Source organism: Schistocerca gregaria, unplaced genomic scaffold (assembly GCF_023897955.1).
Source record: "Schistocerca gregaria isolate iqSchGreg1 unplaced genomic scaffold, iqSchGreg1.2 ptg000313l, whole genome shotgun sequence".
In the NCBI taxonomy this organism is placed as follows: domain Eukaryota; kingdom Metazoa; phylum Arthropoda; class Insecta; order Orthoptera; family Acrididae; genus Schistocerca; species Schistocerca gregaria.
This window is the reverse complement of record NW_026061791.1, coordinates 792,533-799,786: the sequence shown is the minus strand read 5'-3', so window position 1 is coordinate 799,786 and position 7,254 is coordinate 792,533.

Genomic DNA, 7,254 nt, shown 5'->3' with positions numbered 1-7,254 from the left:
TTACTACATATGAACAGTTTTCACATTCCCCCTCGCAATGTGATTTCCAGACGTTATTTCATGCGAAATCTTTAGGGCGTCGGTCATGTCCAAGGTAACAAAGCCGGCAATTAAGTGAATTACCGATAACTAAATCTTGAATAGTACTGCTTCTTATTAGCGATTAAATCTTCTTAGAAGCTTTTTCTGTGTTCTAATATAAAGTTTTCAGTTTTTTTCACATACCGCAACACACGACATAATTTTGCAGACGATGAATGTAACATTTTCAGAGAAAAAAGCGGCCAATGGGATGATCTCGCATTTTGTCGATTCGACGGATAATGTCGAAAACGGGCAAATTTCTCATGTTGTTACTACATATGAACACTTTTTACATTCTCCCGTGCAACGTGGCGTAGAGACGTACTTTCATGCAAAATATTAAGGTTCTAGCTCATGTCCAATGCACCAAAGCCGGAAAATAAGTGAATAACCGATAACTAGAACTTGACTAGTACTGCTTGTTACTGGCCAATTACATCCTCTTAGAAGCTTCTTCTGTGTTCTACTGTAGTGCTTTTAGTGTCTGCGCATACCGCGGCAAGCGACATAACTTTGCATACGATAAAAGTAACCGTTTCAGAGAGAAAAGCGGCCAATGTGACGATCTGGCATTAAGTCGATTCGAACGCAAATGACGAAAACGGGCGGATTTCTCATGTTGTTACTATTATGTACACCTTTCACACCCTCCCGTGCAACGTGGCGTACAGACGTACTTTCATGCGAAATCTTAAGGTTATAGCACACGTCCAATGCACCAAAGCTGGCAAATAAGTGAATAAGCGATAACTAAAACTTGAATAGTACTGCTTCTGACTGGCGATTACATCTTGTGAGAAGCTTTTTCTGTGTTCTAGTATGATGTTTTCAGTTTTTTCCGCATATTGCAGCACGCGACTTAAATTTCCAGACGATAAATGTAACTGTTTCAGAGAGAAAATCGGCCAATGTGGAGATATGTCAATACATTCGATTTGACAGCAAACGACGAAAGCGGGCGGATTCCTCATGTTGTTACTATTATGTACACTTTTCACATTGTCCCGTACAACGTGGCCTACAGACGTACTTTAATGCAAAATCTTAAGGTCCTAGCTCATGTCCAATGCACCAAAGCCGGTAAATAAGTGAATCACCGATAACTAAAACTTAATAGTACTGCTTCTTACTGGCGATTACATCTTCTTAGAAGCTTTTTCTGTGTTCTAATATAAAGTTTTCAGTTTTTTTCACATACCGCAACACACGACATAGTTTTGCAGACGATGAATGTAACCTTTTCAGAGAAAAAAGCCTCCAATGGGATGATCTCGCATAAAGTCGATTCGATAGATAATGTCGAAAACGGGCAAATTTCTCATGTTGTTACTACATATGAACACTTTTTACATCCTCCCGTGCAACCTGGTGTAAAGACGTACTTTCATGCAAAATTTTAAGGTTCTGGCTCACGTCCAATGCACCAAAGCTGGCAAATAAGTGAATAAGCGATAACTAAAGACTGAATAGTACTGCTTCCTACTTTCGATTACATCTTCTTAGAAGCTTTTTTTGTGTTCTAATATAATGTTTTCAGTTTTTTCCGCATACCGAAACACGCGACATAACTTTACAGACGATATATGTAACCGCTTCAAAGAGAATAGTGGCCAATATGACGATCTGACAATAAGTCGATTCAATGGCAAATGTAGGAAACGTGCGGATTTCTCATGTTGTTACTACATATGAACACTTATCACATTCTCCCGTGCAACGTGGAGTAGAGACATACTTTCATGCATAATCTTAAGGTTCTAGCTCATGTCCAATGCACCAATGCCGGCAAATACGTGAATAAACGATATGTAAAACTTGAATAGTACTGCTTCCTACTTTCGATTACATCTTCTTAGAAGCATTTTTGTGTTCTAATATGATGTTTTCAGTTTTTTCCGCATATTGCAATACGCGACATACATTTCCAGACGATAAATGTAACTGTTTCAGAGAGAAAAGCGGCCAATGTGAAGATCTGGCAATACATTCGATTCGATAGCAAATGACGAAAGCGATCGTATTTCTCAGGTTTTCACTACATATGAACACTTTCCACATTCTCCCGTGCTACGTGTCGTACAGACGTACTTTCTTGCAAAATCCTAAGGTCATAGCTGATGTCCAATGCACCAAAGCCGGAAAATAAGTGAATAACCGATAACTAGAACTTGACTAGTACTGCTTGTTACTGGCCAATTACATCTTCTTAGAAGCTTCTTCTGTGTTCTACTGTAGTGCTTTTAGTGTCTGCGCAAACCGCGGCAAGCGACATAACTTTGCACACGATGAATGTAACAGTTTCAAAGAGAAAAGCGGCCAATGTGACGATCTGGCATTAAGTCGATTCGATGGAAAATGACGAAAAATGGCGGATTTCTCATGTTGTTACTACATATGAACATTTTTTACATTCTCCCGTGCAACGTGGCGTACAGACGTACTCTCATGCAAAATCTTAAGGTCCTTGCTCATGTCCAATGCACCAAGGCGGCAAATAAGTGAATAACCGATAACTAAAGCTTGTATATTTCTGCTTCCTACTTTCGATTACATCTTCTTAGAAGCTTTTTCTGTGTTCTAATATAATGTTTTCAGTTTTTTCCGCATACCCCAACACGCGACATAACTTTACAGACGATAAATGTAACTGTTTCAGAGAGAAAAGTAGCCAGTATGACGATCTGGCAATAAGTCGATTCAATGGCAAATGTCGAAAACGGGCGGATTTCTCATGTTGTTAGTACATATGAACACTTTTCACATTCTCCCGTGCAACGTGGCGTACAGACGTACTTTCATGAAAAATCTTAAGGCTCTAGTTCATGTCCAATTCACCAAAGCCGGCAAATAAGTGAATAACCGATAACTAAAACTTGAATAGTACTGCTTGCTACATTCGATTACATCTTCTTAGAAGCTTTTTTTGTGTTCTGATATGATGTTTTCAGTTTCTTCGACATATTGCAATACGCGACATAAATTTCCAGACGATAAATGTAACTGTTTCAGAGAGAAAAGCGGCCAATGTGAAGATCTGGTAATACTTTCGATTCGATAGCAAACGAGGAAAGCGATCGAATTTCTGAGGTTTTTACTACTTATGAACACTTTCCACATTCTCTTGTGCAACGTGGCGTACAGACGTACTTTCCTGTAAAATCTTAAGGTCCTAGCTCATGTCCAACCGTGCGACTGCTAAAGTCGCAGGTTCGAATCTTGCCTGGGGCATGGATGTGTGTGATCTCCTTAGGTGAGTTAGGTTTAAGTAGTTCTAAGTTGTAGGGGACTAATGACCTCAGCAGTTGAGTCCCATTGTGCTCAGAGCCATTTGAACTGATGTCCATTGTACCAAAGGCGGCAAACAAGTGAATAACCAATAACTAAAACTTGAATAGTACTGCTTCTTACTTGCGATTACATCTTCTTAGAAGCTTTATCTGTGTTCTAATATGATGTTTTCACTTTTTTCCGCATACCGGAAAACACGTCATAATTTTGCAGAAGATAAATGTAACCGTTTCAGAGCGAAAAGCGGCCAATGTGACGATAAGGCATTAAGTCGATGCGAACGCAAATGACGAAAACGGGCGTATTTCTCATGTTCTTACTATTATGTAAACCTTTCACATTCTCCCGTGCAACGTGGCGTACAGACGTACTTTCATGCAAAATCTTAAGGTTATAGCTCATGTCCAATGCACCAAAGCTGGCAAATAAGTGAATAACCGATAACTAAAACTTGAATAGTATTGCTTCTTACTGGCTATTATTTCTTCTTAGAATCTGCTTCTGTGTTATACAATGGTGCCTTTAGTATCTCCGCATACCGCGGAAAGCGACATTTCTTTGCAGAAGATGAATGTAACCGTTTCAGAGAGAAAAGCGGCCAATGTGAAGATCTGGCATCATGTCGATTTGATGGCAAATGACGAATGCGAGCTGATCTCTCAAGTTTTTACTACATATGAACAGTTTTCACATTCCCCAGTAAAACGTGGTTTACAGACGTCGTTTCGTGCAAAATCTTTAGGGCGGCGGTCATGTCCAATGTACCAAAGCCGGCAAATAAGTGAATTACCGGTAACTAAATCTTGAATACTACTGCTCCTAATTGGCGATTACATCTTCTTAGCGGATTCTTCGGTGTTCTAATATGATGTTTTCAGTTTTTTCCGCATACCCAAACACGCGAAATAATTTTGCAGACGATATATGTGACCGTTTGAGAGAAAAAAGCGGCCAATATGACGATCTGGCATTAAGTCGATTCGATGGCAAATGACGAAAACGCTAGGATTTCTCATGTGGTTACTACATATGAACACTTTTCACATTCTCCCGTGCAACGTGGCTGCTAGTCCTCCCTTCATGCAAAATCGTAAGGCCATAGCTCATTTCCAAGGCACCAAAGCCTGCTAAAAAGTCAATAATCGATAAGTGAAACTTGAATTGTACTGATTCTTACTTGCTATTACATCAACTTACAAGCTTCATCTGTGTTCTACTATGGTGCTTTTAGTGTCTCCGCATACCGCAGCACGCGACATAGCTTTGCACACGATAAATGTAACCGTTTCAGAGAGAAGAGCGGCCAAACTGACGATCTGGCATTAAGTCGATTCGGTTGCAAATGACGAAAACGGGCTTATTTCTCTGGTTTTTACAATAAATGAGCACTTTTCACATTCTCCCATACAACGTGGCTGATAGTCCTCCCTTCATGAAACATCTTAAGGTCCTAGCTCATGTCCAAGGCACCAAAGCCGGCTAAAAAGTCAAAAATCGATAACTAAAACATGAATTGTACTGCTTCTTACTTGCTATTACATCAACTTAGAAGCTTCTTCTGTGTTCTACTATGGTGCTTTTAGTGTCCCAGCATACCGCAGCACGCGACATAGCTTTGCACAAGGTAAATGTAACCGTTTCAGTGAGAAGAGCAGCCAATGTGACTATCTGGCATTAAGTCGATTCGGTAGCAAATGACGAAAACGGACGGATTTCTCACGCTTTTACTATATATGAACACTTTTTACATTCTCCCGTGCAACGTGGCTGCTAGTCCGCCATTCATAAAAGATCTTAATGTCCTAACTCATGTCCAAGGCACCAAAGCCGGCTCAAAGGACAAAAACCGATAACTAAACTTGAATTCTACTGCTTCTTACTGGCTAGTACATCAATTTAGAAGCTTCTTCTGCGTTCTACTATAGGGCTTTTAGTATCTCAGCATTCCGCAGCACGCAACATAGCCTTGCACACGATAAATGTAACCGTTTCAGTGAGAAGAGCAGCCAATGTGACGATATGACATTAAGTCGATTCAAAATCAAATGACGCAAACGGGCGGATTTCTCAGGTTTTTACTACATATGAACACTCTTCACATTCTCCCGTGCAACGTGGCTGCTAGTCCTCCATTCATGTAAAATCTTAATTTCCTAGCTCATGGCCAAGGCACCAAGGCCGTCTAAAAAGTCAAAAATCGATAACTAAACTTGAATTGTACTGCTTCTTACTGGCTATTACATCAACTTAGAAGCTTCTTCTGTGTTCTACTATGGGGCATTTAGTGTCTCCGCATTCCGCAGCACGTGACATAGCTTTGCACAAGATAAATGTAACCGTATCAGAGAGAAGAGCGTCCAATGTGACGATTCGATAGCAAATGACGAAAACTGGCGAGTTTCTCAGGTTTTTACTACATATGAACATCTTTCACATTCCCCCGTGCAACGTGGCGGCTAGACCACCCTTCATGCAAAATCTTAAGGTCCTAGCTAATGTCCAAAGGCACCAAAGCCGGGTAAAAAGTCAAAAATCGATAACTAAAGCTTGAATTGTAATTCTTCTTACTGGCTATTCCACCAACTTAGATGCTTCTTCTGTGTTCTACTAAGGTGCGTTTAGTGTCTCCGCATATCGCAGCACGCGACATAGCTTAGCTCACGATAAATGAACGTTTCAGAGAAAAGAGCGGCCAATGTGACGATCTGGCATTAAGTCGAATCGATAGCAAATGACGAAAACAGACCGATTTCTTAGGTTTTTACTACATATGAACACTTTTCACATTCTCCCGTGCAACGTGGCAGCTACGCGTCCCTTCATGCTAAAATTAAGGTCCTAGCTCATGTCCAAGGCACCAAAGCCGGCTCAAAAGGAAAAAATCGATAACTAAATTTGAATTGTACTGCTTCTTACTGGCTATTACATCAAATTAGAAACTTCTTCTGTTTTCTTTTATGGGGATTTTAGTGTCTGCGCATCCGCAGCAGGCGAAATAGCTTTGCACACGATAAATGTAACCGTTTCAGTGAGAAGAGCGGCCAATGTTACGATCGGATATTAAGTCGATTCGATACGAAATGACGAAAACGGGCGGATTTCTTAGGTTTTTAAAACATAAGAACACTGTTCACATTCTCCCGTGCAACATGGCTTCTAGTCCTCCCTTCATTCAAAATCTTCAGGTTCTAGCTCATGTCCAAGGCAGAAAATCCGGCTAAAAAGTCAATAATCACAAGCTAAAACTATTATTTTACTGCTTCTTATTGGCTATTACATCAACTTAGATGCGTCGTCTGTAGTCTACTATGATGCTTCTAGTGTCTCCGCATTCCGCAGCACGGGACATAACTTTGCACACGTTAAATGTAACCGTTTCAGAGAGAAGAGCGGCCAAAGTGACGATCTGACATTAAGTCGATTCGATAGCAAATGACGAAAACAGGCGGATTTTTTAGGGTTTTACTACATATGAACGCATATCAGATTCTCCCGTGCAAAGTGGCGGCTAGTCCTCCCTCAATGAAGAATTTTAAGGTCCTAGCTCGTGTCCAAGGCACCAATGCCGGCTAAAAAGTCAATAATCGATAGCTAAAACTATTATTTTACTGCTTCTTACTGCCAATTCATGAACGTAGAAGCTTCTTCTGTGTTCTACTATGGTGCCTTTGGTTTCTCCGCATTCCCCAGCACGCGACATAGCTTTGCACACGATAAATGTAACCGTTTCAGAGAGAAGAGCGGCCAATGTGACGATCTGACATTAAGTTGATCAAAATCAAATAACGAAAACGGGCGGATTTCTCAGATTTTTACTACATATGAACACTCTTCACATTCTACTGTGCAACGTGGCTGCTAGTCCCCCTTTCACAGAAATTC